Here is an 18,795-nt window from a genome sequence, read left to right as displayed (position 1 = left end):
CCAGAAACTCACCAGAATGATCAACCTGAGAGAGAGAGAGTTCAAAATGACAGTCATGAAGATGCTCACTGAATCAAGAGAGCAATTAATGAACAAAGTGAAAACTTGAACAAGAGATAGAAAATATTGAAAAGTAGAAAACAGCAATCATAGAAGTAAAAAATAGAATAAAAATAATTGAACTGAAAAATTCAGTCGAGAGGTTCAATAGTAGACTAAATTGAGCAAAAGGAATGATCAACACACTAGAAAACAGGGCGGTAGAATTTGTTCAAGCAGAGAACAAGAAGGAAAAAGAATGAAGAGTGAAGATACTAGGGGGCCTTTCAGGAACCATCAAGCAGGTGAACATGTACATTATAGAGGTCCCAGAGGAGAGGAGAGAGGAGAACAGGCAGAACGCCTATTTGAAGAAATAAGGGTGAAAACCTCCCTAAACTGGGGAGAGAGGCAGACGTCCTGACCCAGGAAGCCCAGAACTCCAAATAAGGCAGTCACAAACCACATGACCCACTTACACAGAGCGTCCAGAAGAGGCACATCCACAAACAGAAAGTGTGCTCCCGGTTTCCAGGCTCCATCATCCAACAGTGCAGCCAGGAACTCGCTGGGCAACATGAACCGACTCTCGCTGTCAGCAGGGGGTCTGAGTCAAGCACACACAGCCACAGATGGCCAAGGGGGTGCTGAGTCAAAGGCACTAAAATGGTCTGAAACGGCAGTCAGCGGCAGAGGTCAGGAGACAGCATATTCATTTCTTCCTCTTCTTCCCACCACTCATCCTGGGCTATCCGGGTGTAGAAGAGGCCTACCGAGGAAGGAAGACAGATGCATGGCCTTGACACCAGGAGACAACGCCCCTGCACCCAAACTCTGGGGACTGAGAGCCCCAGCCAGGAGCAGTGAAAGAAATCCTGATGCAAAGATGAGCAAGCTGTGGGGACATCCACCTCCATCCCTACCCCCCAGCAAAATCCAATACACATGAGGAAATCGAATACAAAGAAAAACAACCAACAAAATAATCAGAACAAAAAGTCACTCCAGAATTAATTTTATACAATTAAAACTTTCAAGTAAATATATTTATATAATAGCAAAGAAACAAATGAAGAAATAAAGATGCATTTGAGAAGAACACGACATTATGAAACAAAAACCTATTACAGTAAGAACAGAGATATATGAAAAGCCATTTAGACATCTTGGAGAGACAAACACAGTCGTTACAATAGAAAGGGAAAGAGATGAGATAAGCACTAGTTGACACAAAATCAGAAAGGGGCTTAGTTAGTTAACTTGAAGGAGGCTGAAAAATTGATCTTGAATACAACTGAGAGAAACAGGTAGAATGTGAAAGAAAAAGTAAGATATCTGAAGGGACAGATTAAGAGGCTCCAGCACCTCTCTAGAAAAAAACCCAGAAGATGACTGTGAAAGTAGCCACTGAGGAATACTGCCTGAAAAAATACAGCTAAACATTGTCTAGAACATTTCTAAAGGAAATGCACATTCTCAAAATAGCACAGAATGGGAGGGCACAGCTCAGTGGCAGAGTCCAAGCTTAACATGCACGTCATGGGTTCGATCTCCAATATCTCCATTAAGTAAGAAGTAAATAAATAAACCTAATTAGCTCCACTTCCCTCCCCCCCAAAAAAAGTACACAGCACAATGAATAAAAACGGAGCCTCAGGTACGCACAAATTTCTGCGAAATTTCAGAACAATGGGGACAGAGAGGATATCCTACAGTCAGCCAGAGACAAGAAACAAGGGCAAGAAGCCATAAATTCCTACACAGCAACACAAGAAGCCGAAAGACAAATGAGCAACATCTTCAAAATTCTGTAGGAAAACAATTGCCAACTTAGAAGTTTATATCCAAATTATCACTAAGGTAAGAGAATAAAGTCATCTTCGAATACATAATCTTTCACACACACAAAAAATACACCTTCCACACAACCGTTTTTTAGGATTTTTCCATCCTAAAGAGAGAGGAAACCAAGAAAGAGGAGGCTGCCTGCGAGGAGGATTCCTGGGTTACAGGGAAGGGGGCAGTGATGGGGAGACAGTCTGACCCAGACGCCATCCAGCCCACCCAGTCCGGCCCGAGACAACGCCCACGTCCACGACCGCCTAGAAGGCGTCAGTGACAGAATCAACATGTCTGTGATTTCATGTCTCAATGAAGAATTTTTATGTCGTGTACATGCTTCAGGGCCAAACATCTGTACAAACCCATCCAAAATCTAGGGGGGGTGAATCAGATCCGTTATTTTTTTTTAATTTACCTTTCACAGTAGTCTTTCCTTGATCATTAAAAGGATTCAGGAATATCTGGGACAAAGAGAATTAAATCCTTAAAATAATTAGGCTGCAATTTTTAATTTCACGGTAATTAATGTGACTAACATTAAGTAGATATTCAGGCCAACTGACGTACATACCGTGTGCGGTGCCCGTGCTAAGACTGAACGGAGGACGCTGCTACTGAAGGATCCCTACAAGTCAGAATGCACAGGGAAAGAAGTTTCCCGAGAAGAGTCAAAAATGGAAATACTTCATATTTTAGTATAGTATGACGATGAGTGACGTTCCTTTGTTTTTAAACGTAACTTTTCTCTATAAGTAGAAATCATGACAGGAAAAAGTCAGGCTGGAAATCTGGGCGACATCTCTGGCTTTCCCCTCTCCCCCCATTCATCTCATATGAACACACCCTCGGGAGCCGGCCACTTGAACGTAAAAAGGCTGAATAGCCACCTCACTCCTAACACCACAACAATTCCAAGTAGACAGCATTTTTAAGTATGCAAAAATGAAACTGTAAAATGAAGGAAGAAAACACAGGGCAATTTTCTATACTCTTTGGTTGAAGCAGGACTTTCAAAACATGATACGAAACCCACAAGTCACAAGGAAAGGTGACTATATACATTTTAAAACAGCTGGATGGCAAAACATATAATTAAGCTTAATGATTATCTGAGAAAATACCTGCAACAAAACTGATAGATTATTAGTTCTCTGAGATACAACAGTTCTTCAAAATTACTGAGAAAAACACCGGCAGCCAGAGTAAGAGGTGGACAGAAGATGGGCAAGGGAAGTGAGGGAGGAAATGGAAGCCGATAACACATAAACCACACACGACTCTCCCCCAAATCAAAAAAAAGCAATTAAAACAAGGTACCATGGTAACCTGACAAAACTGAAGTTATAAACAGTGCTGGTCAATGTGAGGAAGCCAGTCTCTGCACACCCTGCTTGTGAGAAAGCTGATTACAGTTACTTGGCAAAGAATGTAAAAATTTTATCCTCACCTACCATTTGAAAGAGCAACTGCAATTTCAAATTTATCCTGTAGATAAAGTGTCATGAACATGAACGGAGATGCACAGGGATATTTACCCCAGCACTGCTCATCCATCTAAACCTGCACACCTAAATATCCATCCAGGGCCCTGGTCAGAGGTCACCGCTGGCAGCACTGGAATACTGCGCACCGCCAGGGAGAACAAAGGACCTCGCCGTGCGTACACAGTGAAGGGAAAGAAGAAAGGCCCAGAACAGCATGCATGGAGCACTCCTTTCTCTAAAGTATGTTCATGTCCATCACACACCTGAACTCTCCGTGACTATGACTGTGTGGCATGTGTAGGGGACACACAGGACAGCGACCAATCTCTTAACAGTGTCTTCCTCAGGGAAGTGGATTTTCAGAAGAATGAAAGTGACCAGCTTTACTTTTTCCTCTTATCTCTCTAGTGTATTTTTAAAAAGCAAATATTACATTAAAGTAACCTAAAATTAATTTTTAAATTACTTAAAAAAACCCCCAAACCTCTGAGTTCAGTTCGGTAGGTATTTACTGAGGACTACACAGATGTTTAACTTCCTTCCCATGTTCCTGTAAGGCATTTTAAGTAGAAGAATGAAACACAGTTCTCTGCCCCTGAGCTCATGAGGTGGTAGGAATATACTTTTAGACGAATACCTACAAGGAAATGCACCCGTCTTCTAACAGCATGTGCACTGAGAGTGCAATGAATTCCACCAGGGAGCGGTCAGGAAAAGGGCAAAAGAGAATGATGATCACACTCAGGTTCGTCTCACTGCAGGCGGTCTACCCGCAATAACATGTATGACCGAAACACTGCACTGTACGCCAGAAACTGACACAACATTGTACACCGACTGTACTTCAATGAAAATACTTTTTTAAAACAGAGCAAGGCATGTACGTGACCCCATTTGTGACTGGGTCTCGGTGTACGCACTTACACGTGCTGTACGAACAAGGAAGTCTGGGAGGACCCCAAACCAAAGTCAGTGGGAGAAGATCGCTTTCCACCCCCGAACCGCTGAATAATTTTACAATTTAAGTCTCCAAAAAGACACATCTTATAAAAAAAGAAAATCATATAAAAAGAAGATCTTATCAACTTCGGGGTTAGACAGAAGTAGGTTCAAATACCAAACTGTGACTTGGGGCAAGCTACTTCACGTTGGGTTTCTTATCTGATAAGTAGAGAAACCACAGTCTGCTAATTCAGGGGGGTTACAGAATTAAATGGGACAACAAGTATGCCACTCCCAGCACAGCACTCCCTCCCTTCCCCTATGTAGAAGCACACAAGCAAAATTAAGAGTGGGTGGTAATGAGAAACACAACAGGAATTCAGAGAAGAAAAAGATCACAGAAGATCAGAGAACCTACAAGAAATGTGAAGAAAAGGCTAAGACCGAAGTTGAGCTTTTGAAAAAAAAAAAAGGCAGAATGTTAGTAACAGAGTTGGGCTGGGTGGGAGGTATTACCAAAATAAAATAAATAATCAGAACACATACACAGGAAGAAGAACGAGAGGTGTAAACGTGCCCCAGTGCCGACCACAAAGTGCATGCACGAGCAACATCCTTTACATCAATGAAAAAGGTGCACGTTAGGGAACAGGAAACAACCAGGCTATGTAGATAGAATGGGCGCATATTTTAGAGATCCCTGGAATCAAAACGAAGATTAGATCTGATGCAGTTGCCAGTGTGAGGCTTCCAGGGCTGGAGTTACCTGGCAAAGCCACATTTCAGGAAGATACGGTCCACCAGCAGTAAGCCAGACTGACAGGATACAGAGTAATCAATCAGTTACAAAGAATAATTAAGTCACTTACTTAAATATGTATTTACACACATTCATACACACTAGGACACAACAACTATTACACACATAACAATATTACCACAGACGGGGCATGAGATGGGAACTGAACCAAAGAGGGTGGTAACTAGAATAGAAATATGACTGCGATACTGGAATATGCCACCAAATGACCATGCCTAGTTCTCACAGCTAGCACTTGTAGGTACAAATAAACACATATAAAAACAAACAAACACTTAAGTACTTCTCAACAACCCCTACATGCTGACTCACCTAATCCTCTTGAAACAAAACGCCTTTCTGGGAGTTAATTTGTCTAAACAGGTTCCCCCTTCACAGGAATGTGTTTGGGTTTCTTTTTATTTAAATTGTTTATTGGATTTTTCTTTCAAACACCAAAAAATGTTTTTGTCCTTGCAACCCAATCTAACACAAGCATACAAAGGTTCTTAGGCCCACAGTCTGTCTCCAGAATTCACCCTGTGCTCACTCCTCCCCGAAAGCCACAGTTAACCGTTTTAGGCAAATAGTCTATACTTTTCTTTAAGATCATAAAAACATAAATGAGCTTGTATGCATAGATATTAGTAATATCTTTTAGAATGTGATCATAATATACATATTATTTTGCAACCTGCTTTTTTTAGTTTAACAGTAAATCATGAGTATTTCCACAGAGGTCAATGAATTCTTTTTTTTTTTTTTAACATTTTTTATTGATTTATAATCATTTTACAATGTTGTGTCAAATTCCAGTGTTCAGCACAATTTTTCAGTCATTCATGGACATATACACACTCATTGTCACATTTTTTTCTCTGTGATTTATCATAACATTTTGTGTATATTTCCCTGTGCTATACAGTGTAATCTTGTTTATCTATTCTACAATTTTGAAATCCCAGTCTATCCCTTCCCACCCTCTACCCCCCTGGTAACCACAAGTCTGTATTCCCTGTCCATAAGTCTTTAGATTCCACATATAAGCTATCTCATATGGTATTTTTCTTTCTCTTTCTGGCTTACTTCACTTAGAATGACATTCTCTAGGAGCATCCATGTTGCTGCAAATGGCGTTATGTTGTCGGTTTTTATGGCTGAGTAGTATTCCATTGTATAAATATACCACCTCTTCTTTATTCAGTCACCTGTTGATGGACATTTAGGCTGTTTCCATGTCTTGGCTATTGTAAATAGTGCTGCTATGAACATTGGAGTGCAGGTGTCATCCTGAAGTAGATTTCCTTCTGGATACAAGCACAGGAGTGGGATTCCTGGGTCATATGGGAAGTCTATTCCTAGTCTTTTGAGGAATCTCCACACTGTTTTCCATAGTGGCTGCACCAAACTGCATTCCCACCAGCAGTGTAGGAGGGTTCCCTTTTCTCCACAGCCTCTCCAGCATTTGTCATTTGTGGATTTTTGAATGACGGCCATTCTGACTGGTGTGAGGTGATACCTCATTGTAGTTTTGATTTGTATTTCTCTGATAATTAGTGATATTGAACATTTTTTCATGTGCTTTTTGATCATTTGTATGTCTTCCTCGGAGAATTGCTTGTTTAAGTCTTCTGTCCATTTTTGGATTGGGTTGTTTATTTTTTTCTTATTGAGTTGTATGAGCTGCTTATATATTTTGGAGATCAAGCCTTTGTCGGTTTCATTTGGAAAAATTTTCTCCCATTCCGTAGGTTTTCTTCTTGTTTTATTTCTGGTTTCCTTTGCTGTGCAGAAGCTTGTAAGTTTAATTAGGTCCCATTTGTTTATTCTTGCTTTTATTTCTATTGTTTGAGTAGACTGTTCTAGGAGAACATTTTTGAGATGTATGTCAGATAATGTTTTGCCTAAGTTTTCCTCTAGGAGGTTTATTGTATCTTGTCTTATGTTTAAGTCTTTGATCCATTTTGAGTTGATTTTTGTGTATGGTGTAAGGGAGTGTTCTAGCTTCACTGATTTACATGCTGCTGTCCAGTTTTCCCAACACCATTTGCTGAAGAGACTGTCTTTATTCCATTGTATATTCTTGCCTCCTTTGTCGAAGATGAGTTGACCAAAAGTTTGTGGGTTCATTTCTGGGCTCTCTATTCTGTTCCATTGGTCTATATGTCTGTTTTGGTATCAATACCATGCTGTCTTGATGACTGTAGCTCTATAGTATTGTCTGAAGTCTGGGAGAGTTATTCCTCCAGCCTCTTTCTTTCTCTTCAGTAATGCTTTAGCAATTCTAGGTCTTTGATGGTTCCATATAAATTTTATTATGATTTGTTCTAGTTCTGTGAAATATGTCCTGGGTAATTGGATAGGGATTGCATTAAATCTGTAGATTGCCTTGGGCAGTGTGACCATTTTAACAATATTGATTCTTCCAATCCAAGAGCATGGAATATCCTTCCATTTTTTAAAGCCTTCTTTAATTTCCTTCATCAATGGTTTATAGTTTTCTGTGTATAATTCTTTCACCTCCTTGGTTAGATTTATTCCCAGATATTTTATTACTTTGGGTGCTATTTTAAAGGGGATTGTTTCTTTACTTTCTTTTTCCGTTGATTTATTGTTAGTGTAAAGAAATGCAACTGATTTTTGAACATTAATTTTGTAACCTGCTACCTTGCTGAATTCTTCAATAAGCTCTAGTAGCTTTTGTGTGGACCATTTAGGGTTTTCTACATATAGTAACATGCCATCGGCATATAGTGACACTTTCACCCCTTCTTTTCCAATTTGGATCCCTTTTATTTCTCTCTCTTGTCTGATTGCTGTGGCTAGGACTTCTAAGACTATGTTGAATAGTAGTGGTGATAGTGGGCATCCTTGTCTAGTCCGATTTTAGTGGGAAGCTTTTGCGTTTTTCATCCTTGAGTACTATGCTGGCTGTAGGTTTGTCATATATAGCTTTTATTATGTTGAGGTATGTCCCCTCTATACCCACTTTGGTGAGAGTTTTTTTTTTACCATAAATGAGTGTTGAATTTTATCAAATGCTTTTTCTGCATCTATTGAGATGATCATGTGATTTTTCTCCTTTCTCTTGTTGATGTGATGTACTACATTGATTGATTTGAGTATGTTGAACCATCCTTGTGTCCCTGGTATGAACCTCACCTGGTCATGATGTATAATCTTTTTTATGTGTTGTTGGATTCTATTTGCTAATATTTTGGTGAGGATTTTGGCGTCTATGTTCATCCGTGATATTGGCCTGTAATTCTCTTTTTTGGTAGTGTCTTTGCCTGGTTTTGGTATCAGGGTGATGATGGCTTCATAGAATGTGTTTGGGAGTATTCCCTCCTTTTCAATCTTCTGGAAGAGTTTGAGAAGGACTGGTATGACTTCTTCTTTGTATGTTTGGTAGAATTCCCTGGTGAAGCCATCTGGTCCTCAACTTTTATTTGTAGGGAGGTTTTTTATTGCTATTTCGATTTCATTTCTACTGATCAGTTTGTTCAAGTGGTCAGTTTCTTCTTGATTCAGTCTTGGTTGACAGTATGTTTCCAGAAACTTGTCCATCTCCTCTAGGTTATCCAATTTGGTTCCATATAGTTTTTCATAATATTCTCATATGATATTCTGTATTTCTATTTTATTTTTTGTAATTTCTCAATTATCCTTTCTTATTTTGCTAATTTGTGAGCTCTCTTTTTTCTTCTTTGTGAGTTTGGCCAGAGGTTTGTCGATTTTATTTACTTTTTCAAAAAACCAGCTTTTGGTTTGATTGATTTTTTTCTATGGTCTTTTTAATCTGTATTTTATTTATTTCCTCCCTAATCTTTATAACTTCCTTCCTTCTGCTGCCTTTTGGATTTTTTTTGTTCTTCTTTTTCTAGTTCATTCAGCTGGTGGGTTAAATTGTTTATTTGAGATTGTTCTTTTTTGAGGAAGGCCTGTATTGCTATAAACTTCCCTCTTAGCACTGCCTTTACTGTGTCCCATAAATTTTGTGTGGTTGTGCTTTCATTTTCATTTGTCTCAAGGTATTTTTTAATTTCAGCTTTGATTTCCTCATTGACCCATTGGTTTTTTAATAAAATATTGTTTAATCTCCATGCTTTCCTTTTGTTCTCCTTTGTTTCTCTGTTGTTGATTTCTAGTTTCAAGGCATTGTGGTCAGTAAAGATACTTGAGATAATTTCTATCTTCTTAAAAGTGCTGAGGTTTCTTTTGTGCCCAAGTACATGATCAATCCTGGAAAATGTTCCATGTGCACTTGAATGTATATCCTATTTTTGGGGGGTTTGTAATGCTCTAAAAATATCCACCAAATCTAATTTTTCTATTGCATTATTTAATTTCTCTGTTGCCTTATTTATTTTCTGTCTGGAAGATCTGTCTAGTGATGTTAATGTGGTGTTAAAATCTCCAAGTATGATTGTATTCCCATCAATATCCCCCTTTATCTCTGTTAGTAATTGTTTTATGTACTTAGGTGCTCCTATATTGGGTGCATATATATAAATGAGTGTAATATCCTCATCTTGTATTACTCCTTTAATCACTATAAAATGTCCTTCTTTATCTTTCTTTATGGCCTTTGTTTTTATTAAAGTCTATTTTGTCTGAAATCAGTAGTTCAATACCTGCTTTTTTGGCTTGTCCATTTGCATGGAATATCCTTTTCCATCCTTTCACTCTCAATCTATATGTGTCCTTCTCCCTAAAGTGGGTCTCTTGCATGCAGCATATTGAAGGTTCTTGCTTTATTATCCAGTCTGCCACTCTATGTCTTTTGACTGGAGCGTTTAGTCCATTGACATTTACAGTAATTAATGATAGATGTTTTTACTGCCATTTTGAACTTATCTTTGCAGTTGATTTGGTATTTCCTCTTTGTTCCTTTCTTCTTCCTTTTGTGGTTTGGTAACTTTCCTTTGTATTATCATGGATTTTATTTAGTTTTTGTGACTCCTTTGTAAGTTTCTGGCTTGTGGTTACCCTTTTTTTGTAAGTCTATTAGCCCATTACTGTATTAAACTGATAGTAACATGATCTCAAACCCATCCTACCGAGAACAAAAAATTTAAAAAAGAAAGAAAAAGTTCTATATTTTCCTGCCTCCCTCTCCCACTCTCATTGACTTGTATGTCTTGTTTTATAATTTTGTGTTTATTTTATTTGTAATTCATGAGTTATCACCTTTCCAGTTGTGAGTTCCTCATTTCTGTAGCATCCTGCTGCTTTTCTATTTAGAGGAGACCTTTCAATATTTCGTTTAGCATGGGTTTAGTGTTGCTAAACTCTTGTAGCTTTTTCTTGTCTGTGAAATTCTTTATGTCTCCTTCTATCCTAAAGGATAGCCTTGATGGATGCAGTATCCTAGGCTGCATCTTTTTTTCATTCAGGAATTTGAATGTATCTTGCCACTCCCTTCTGGCCTGTAGTGTTTGTGTAGAGAAATCAGCTGAGTGCCTTATGGGGGTTCCCTTGTAACTCACTCTTTGCTTTTCTCTTGCTGCCTTTAGGATCATTTCTTTATCCTTGACTCTGGCTATCTTGATTATGATATGTCTTGGTGTGGGTCTATTTGGGTTCTTCCTGTTTGGGACCCTCTGAGCTTCCTGTACTTGGATATCTGATTCCTTCTTTAAGTTTGGGAAGTTTTCAGTCATGATTTCTTCAGAAACCTTTTCAATCCCCTTTGATCTTTCTTCCCCTTCTGAGACCCCTATTATGCAAAGATTGCCACGCTTTATATTATTCCATAGGTCCGTTATGCTATTTTCATTTGTTTTTATTTGTTTATCTTGTAGCTGTTCTGATTGGTTGCTTTCTAGTGTCCTGTCTTCTAGGTCACTAATTTGTTCGTCTGCATTAGCTAGTCTGCTTTGCACAGCCTTTAGATCCATTCTCATCTCTGCCAATGAGTTTACCAATTCTACTTGGCTCTTCTTTATAGCTTCAATTTCATTTTTGACATATTTTATATCTCTAAACACTATCTCTTTTAGTTCCTTCAGTACTTTGATCACTCCTTTTTTGAAATCTTGATCTAGTAGGCTATCGATGTCTATTTCATTGATTGTTCTTTCAGGGGATTTCTCTTGTTCTTTTAATAGGGAATGGTTTCTCTGCTTCTTCATCTTGCTCATACCTCTCTGGCACTGTGGTTTATGGAGTATCAGTTATCTATTGTGGTCCTTAAGGAGTTTATCTATCTAATGCCTATGTAGAAATAAAACTTAGAAAAAAGAGAGAGAGAGAGAGAGAATTTTAAAAGGGAGAAAAAAAGGTTTGAAAACAGTGTATAATGAATAATAGAAGAGCAAGTTGAAGCAGAATAGCAGTATTGATTTTTAAGTATTAACCTCTCAAACTTTCATTAGTGAAACAGCATTGCAAGAAAAATATATTTTAGTATTAATGAGGTCTAAGTTCATTGAATACTTCCATTCCAATTTAGCTTCTGTGAAGTGGTGAGATAATCCAATGCCTACTCGGGCAGAAGAAATAAATAACATAAAGAGTCAAGGGAATCTGGAACATTATGAGGGATGTCACTGCGGAGAGACGGGAGCACAGGTAAGCTTAAGTGGTGGCCATGTAATAATTAGATGGGATGAAGCCATGAGAACTAGTATTCACTGTACATGGAATAGAACGATCATCACCAATCAAGGAGAGACTTCACATATCACATTTGGCAATCCACAGTTCCTTTAAAGCTTTTATTTGAAAAATGCCTCTTTATCTATAGATTCAAAAAACGACATGGCTATGTTTGTATATGTCTAGTCCATGACTTTTAATGTTTCCTGACAAATCAGATTTCCAAGTGTTACTTTAAACTGTAGTAAATCCAATTTATTTATTTATTTATTTATTTATTTATTTATTTATTTATTTATTTATTTATTTATTTCTGCAGAACCTCTTTAACTTGAAAGAGTTCAAGAGAAGTGGCAGAAGTAAGAACTATTAGTTTTGCAATCTTTTTGTGCAAACTGAAAACCCCATTCATTGTAGTGTAGAAGCCTCTAAGGGCCTGAGTGGTCTCTACAGTCAGAGAATGAGATATTTGCATTTTTTAATTCAAACATGCTGGGATGCCAGAATGCCTATGCTCATAACCTTAATGAGCAAAAATAAATTTTGGTATCAAATTAGTTTAAAAATATATCTGAGAAGTGAGAAAGCAGGATTTTTCTAAACTACCCTTTCATCAATTTAGTATTTTATATATCCCACAAATACTTATCAGGAATTTTCAACAGTTAAACACAGTCTTAGGCACTGAGGATACAGAGATCACCAAGACTCAGGGATGCTCAATTTAACTGAGAAGATGGTTGGTAAGCATTCAGTTACAAGTCAAATGCAGTGTGCTATGATTTACCCTAGAGAATAAGAGTCCTGTGGTTCACCCTCTTGCTTATTCTGTGATTTCTTTAGGAAGGAATGTCCAGTTGGCAAGGCACAGATGCACGGAGACTGACTGGGAGGTCATCAGTGTCCTACAGGGCTGACCTTCTACCCTGCCTCTTTCTTGCGCGCTGTCTTCTCAGACTTCCTCACCTGCAAATTAACTGTCTTCTGTGTCCTCCCATAATACTTTTCATCTGAAGTATTAGTATTTCCCCAGATCACCTGCCTAGGGGCAACTTTAAGGTGCGAATTAATAGCACAACAGCTAATCTCTACTTTCATCTCCCTACCCCTCTTTCCTTTGGCTGTAAAACGAAGGTAATTTCTAAATGTCTTACACCTGCCAACTTCCTTTTGTTACCAAGTGACTGAGGCGGCTCTCCCTGCCTAACTAGCCCAGAACAGAACGCCAGATGAATCCAGATTGTTGGAAAACTCTACTGAGAAAGTACCTCTGTTATATCTTGTGCCTGAAATAACTTTCTTTCCCACTCTGGTTTCCTTTGCCAGATAGGATAATAGGGTTCCAGACCCAGGCTACTGAACCTATTGTGAGTCTATGTTAAAGACAGGATGAAGGCCCTTCACCGTGACTCTGCCACACTCTGTGCAACAAGGACTAATATATCTGCATAATATATTTTATCTATCTATCTATCTATCTATCTTGATTGCTCTGCTCAACATTCTGGAAGATCTATCTCCAAACTGACATTTCATTTTGCCAGGCCCCATCCTCGGGGTGGATGAAACTTCTCTTCTCAAATTTCAAACCAGAGCAGCTCATTTCCATTAATATTCTTTTTTGGATACAGTTAGTAGAGAACACAAAAGTGATAAGCTCAAACATACAATCTAAATGTAATTATTTTAAAAATTCTATTTCCTAACTGTTTTATCAGATTAAGAAAATTGTAAATCCTTCCAGGGCAGGCACTGTTTGTGTATTTCTTTGTGTGGAGTAGTCATTATTGCTGGCTGCATCAGCCTCTGAGTTTATGATCCATGGCCCTCCAGAAGGACTGACAGGCAACGTGGTCCATATCCAGATGTCCTGCTTTACAATGCTAGGCAGAGCAGAGGCAGCTGTGACCATCAGTATCCGTCATACATCCTAATCTGCATTCAACAGTGACTAGAGCTGGAGAGTCTATTTACTCTCTTACATTGTCTATAATATCTTGTGTCAACTACTTGATTTGCTTCATCCGTAGTACAGATGAAATTCCCTGCTATTTTAATTCTCCTGGGTCTTTTTTATAATGCAGAATGTTTCAAAGGCTGACACTCGGGCTTTGTCTCATATCACATTTTTTAACAAAGATACTCGAAGGATGACACCAGGAGAAGTTCTTGGTATCAGTGTATGAAGACAACAATAGTGGGAAAGCAAAGGTATGATCTTAGGTCTTTTTCACTTAAATAATGAGTACAACATTGTTAGGGACAATACAGTCATACCCTGGATTTTATACTTTTAATTACTCAAAATATACAGTTTAAATCAGTGGTTCTAGAGCACAGGGACATGTACTCATAGAGATCTTCGTGTTATTGCAAAGAATACATGCAAAAATCCATATATATACTGGTTTTTCCCCCTAGGTTGAAGGCATATTAGGTCTTGCACACATGTATATTATATCTTTTAAAGTGTAAAGAGAATTCTTCAGACAAATAAAGGATAAATATAATTAAATGCATTATCCAAATATAGATTATGATAAAAAAGTCATGATTAATGTCTATTGAATTATTTTGCTATGGGAATCTGCAAATGTTTTGATTTTTAAAAGATCTTCAATCTGAAAAATTAGCAATTCTTAACCTAAGAAAATACGCACTCTTATCTTTATAGGTAATGGATGAGACAGAATTAGAATCATTATTTTTTTTTTTACTACCCTCCATTTTTCTGGTTGTTTACTCTCTCTGTTCAGTTATGTAATTTCTATAGTGGACTTTGACCTCATTTCTCCTGTAACATGAGTATAAAATAGTCTTTTCTAAACCACATGTTATTCCATGTCAACATCAAACATTTAAAAATCATCATCATATTTCTTCTGTAACTGATTCTATTATCTAAGCAACCTTTGACTTTTATTTCCAGAGGTTATAGAGAACAGAGATATTTTTGCCAGCTAGCCTGCCAGCCAATCTGGAGCCTCATGTGTCAATTACAGCCTGGTAGATAGCACGTATGGGCTGCTCTCAGAAGCTCAGCTCTAGATGTAACCTCTCTAACAAAGCCTTTTGGCAGTGAACACTCATCCCTCTCCCATAGGTATTGTATAATCTTTGAGATAAAGGCACTGTGAGCTGCCATTTTGAGGAAGATGAATGTCAAGATTTCTTTGCTCAGTCCCAACTAAGGAGGCTGGCTTTATCCAGAAACCCTGTTTGCCTTGAAGCAAGGTGTTAACCTTAAGCACGTAAGCTGCTATCTCTTTTAATTCAGTAAAGTTTTACATCTTTAATTTCTTAAACTCTAAAATTGTTCATCTGTTTCTGCATTGTTTAAACATATTTTGCCTACTTAATTTTTATATTTCTGATTGTATTGTATATTTTATGTCTAATCAGCATAAATTTCCTTCATAATCATTTCTTCATTTTAACTGTTTTTTTCCATTTAACAATTTCTTTGCTCTCAATAATCTTATGTTTACCTTTATTTTATTCATCGTAATTGTGATCAACATGCTAAGCTTTGACTTCTATATATGTAATCTTTTGTATTTTATTTTCCCTGTGATTTAAAAAATATTTTTTACCATTTTAGTTCTCTTTTAATGTCACTTTCTTTTACCTTTATTGTTCAGAGTATTTGTTATTTTAATTTTAGACTCCTCGATTTACTAAATTAATAAATTGTATAATTTGTTAATCTTTTAACTGTTGGTGTGGAGCAATCTGTTTCATTTTTAATTAATTTTATTATTTATTGTTAAGCAGTGCTTCTTGCTTTTTAATTTAAAAATTTTTTCCAGCTTAATGAGATATAACTCATTACACACATCTGTGTTCATTTAAGATGCATTACATGATTTAATTATGTATATAATGTGAAATGATTACCACTAAAGTTTGTTAACACTTCCATTACTTTACATAATTATCATTTGTGTGTGTGTGATAATATTTTAAATCTATTTTTAGCAACTTTCAAGTATACAATACAGTATTTTTAACTATAGTTACCATGCTGTACATTAGATTCCCCTCATTTGTTCTTATAAGTGGTAGTTTATACCCTTTGACAAGCATCTCCTCATTTCCTACATTCCCAGTATCTCCCAGCAACAACCATTCTACTGTCTCTAAGTTCAGCTTTTTTAGATTCTACATGTAAGTGATAACATATAGTATTTGTCTTTATCTGTCTGACTTATTTCACTTGGCATAATGCTCTCAAGGTCCATTCATATTGTCATGAATGGCAGGATCTCCTTCTTTTTTAATAGCTAAATAACATTCCACTATGTGCTGTGTGTGTGTGTGTATGTGTGTATATACATCACATTTTCTTCATCCATTCATCCATAAGCAGATCTTAGGTTGTTTTCAACCCACTAAAATGATAGTAAATACCTTTTAAAATAAAACACTAAAACCACAAGTGCTATGAGAAGATTTCTACCGCACTGTGGGTAATTTTAGGAGACAGAAAGCAAATGCAAAGAGGTGAATGATTTAACAGAATTAAAAATGTTGAGCAACAAGCCAGCAATAAGGAACCTAAGAAGCAACTCAGTTTAGCTGAAGAGTTTCTAAAGGCTCAAGAATTGAAGCACCAGATAGCTCTGGAATTAGGGGTAAACAAGGGACTGAGAAAAAGATTGTTTGAAAGCCTATTCAAGAAACAGACCATTGAATCCCCTCCCAAACATGTACAGAAACTGTTCCTCTCACAACAGGGAAGAGGGGGTGTAGATACAACAATATAAATATACAGCAATGAGTAACTGGATGAGAGTGGGATCAGGCATTTGGCAGAGCTGAGGGCACGTATATTGTGTACGGAATGCATCATAAAGAGACTCATAAAACAGAAGGTGGGCCCAGGCTTCTTCCTGCATTTAGCAACCAAAATGGTGGCAGCCAGGCATATGCCCTCCAGGTGGGAGACTGGAGGAACTTCCCTAGGGAATCTGACAAAGCCAAGGAGGGGAATAAAAACAGCCTAGAACACTGATATCAGGTATCCACTGAAATAGTCCAGTCACAGCAAAAATAGCAAAGAGGGTAACTGAAAAGCAGCACCAATCTGCAGTTCTTTAGTTCCCCACTCTTCCGTGTGAGCAAATAGCTCTCAGATTGGAGCTAGTCCAGAGGCTCCAGGTAATCATGCTGGAAGATGAAACTACAGATTGCCTAACATGTTTAACATACTGGGGGGTGACTTATAAAATAGGGGGTGGAGAGGGAGAAAGGTCAATGTAGGGGTAACACATCAAAAACTAAGCAAAGGTAATTATTAACTCTGGAGAAAATAAAATGTGTAAGACATCAAGAGTAATTGTTTACACAAATCAGCATACTGCCAACACTGAGTATCAATCTGGCCAAATTTCTGCCAGGATGGGGGTGATTGGAATGTACCTGGGGATGGAGTCGGAGTGGTGTTGAAACTGGTTCATCTCAACCCCCCATAGAGAAACCAATGGAAAATACTCAGATCAAAAACAAGCAACGTAAGCAAGTTATTTAGATAAACAGAAGTAAATACCACAATAACTGACTAAAAGAATCCAAAAGGTTGTCCTCAGTAGCTCTTTATATCTGTGCCCAAATCATTTTTTTTTAAATTATCAATCTTGTAAAAATAAAAATGACAACTTAAAAAGGAATGACATAGGGAGAGGGTACTCTTATTTCTGTAAGTAGCCGTCTGTTGCAAAGACTAAAGCTGTGGTTTGGGGGAAATTATCAGAAGGATAAAGAAAACAACAGAAGGCACTAGAATCTCACCACCCAAAGATAATTGCTATTAAAATTTCAGCTGAGATTCAGTGTAATTCCTCCAAGCTGAGCATTTAACCTAGCACATTTCTGTGGCAGCCCAAGATTCAACTAAACAAACCAAGCATGAACTGAGCACCTACTATGTGCTAGGTATTAGGTACTAAGAACATGGAGACAAAGATACACAATCCCTGTTCTTTAACTCTCTCATAGGTCAGACTTACTCTAATAGAGGTAAAAGGAACATGGTATTTTAATTGCCTCGAGAAGTCCCTCTGCTTCATATTAACAAACCAACACTGAATTTATTAAACTTAATCTCTGTAGCTCCAAAAGTTCTAAAAGGAGAAGAAACTTTGCCAAGGCCAGTAACATATCTTCAAAACGAAACACACTACAGCCTAATCAGGAATCTACCAAATTTAATTCTTATTATACATTTGCCACCAGCATGAAACGTCAAGTGCTTACAGCCCTTACTTGGGCTGAGGTAACTAAGGGTGACCGTTATCCTCATTGCGGTTTTCTCACTGGCAAAGCCCATGAACAATTCAGGAAATAAAAACAGAATCTGGATAATAAAATAAAGTCTAACCTTTTTTTTTCGCCCTTTGAGCTTCGTCTTGTTTCACTTGTTCAGAGGGTGTCACAGGCAGAGGCCTTGCAGCCGGCACCTCAGACTAGAGTTTCTAGTGCAAAACACCTGCGTCTGACAGCTCAGCCGGAGGTGGGTCGTGTGGAGAAGTGGGCACACGACCTGCAACTCAAGACGGCGAGGGCAGACTATGCAGAGGACCTGCAATTCAAGACGGCGAGGGCGGACTGTGCACAGACGCCACGCGCGGCCCTTCGCTCCGTGTGCCGCGCGCAGACGCGCCCGGCTTCCGCCACTCAAGATGGCGGCAGCGGGCTGAGTGCAGAGCGGCGGCGCCCCGCCCCGCGGCCCGGAGCTGTGGGCAGGGCCGCTGCGCCCCGCCCACGGGAGCTCCGCCCCTCCCCGCCAGGAGATCACACAGCTTCGCTGCCCTCGGCCTGTCGGGGAGCGCATGCATGCTAGAGGAAAAGCTCCAACCCCTCCACTTTCTGAACCAAACTCAGTCTCGTCTTGTTCGCTCTAAAGACGCTGGGCAGAAGAATCCTTATTGCGCGGACTGACTCAAGAGGGTGGGTAACAGCTTCACTACAAAGCTGGGGCAGGGCAATGACCTGATGACCCCAGGTGGTTTGTTTCTCCCAGCTTTATAATCCTAATAAGAAAATTAAATCCTGCACATTTTAAACCCAAATGTGTCAAGAAAGCCAAAG

At 38.4% G+C, this 18,795-nt stretch overlaps 1 protein-coding gene across 4 annotated transcripts in view; it reads right to left on the bottom strand.

Moving 5' to 3' along the window:
• LOC140700343 (mitochondrial inner membrane protease ATP23 homolog) overlaps window positions 1–18,795 on the bottom strand; it is a 193,173-nt gene that overhangs the window by 92,286 nt on the left and 82,092 nt on the right. The window contains exon 2 of one of the 4 annotated variants that reach the window (XM_072973842.1): window positions 519–808. The exons of 2 other annotated variants lie outside the window; for them this stretch is intronic. The gene's annotated coding sequence lies outside the window, so the exon portion shown is untranslated. The remainder of the gene's footprint in view (window positions 1–518; window positions 809–18,795) is intronic. One more of the 4 variants, XM_072973843.1, reaches the window with a different exon arrangement.

This window comes from Vicugna pacos, chromosome 12, assembly GCF_048564905.1.
Source record: "Vicugna pacos chromosome 12, VicPac4, whole genome shotgun sequence".
NCBI lineage: Eukaryota > Metazoa > Chordata > Mammalia > Artiodactyla > Camelidae > Vicugna > Vicugna pacos.
Note: the sequence above shows the minus strand (reverse complement) of the source record. Positions and strands in the feature narration are given on the sequence as shown.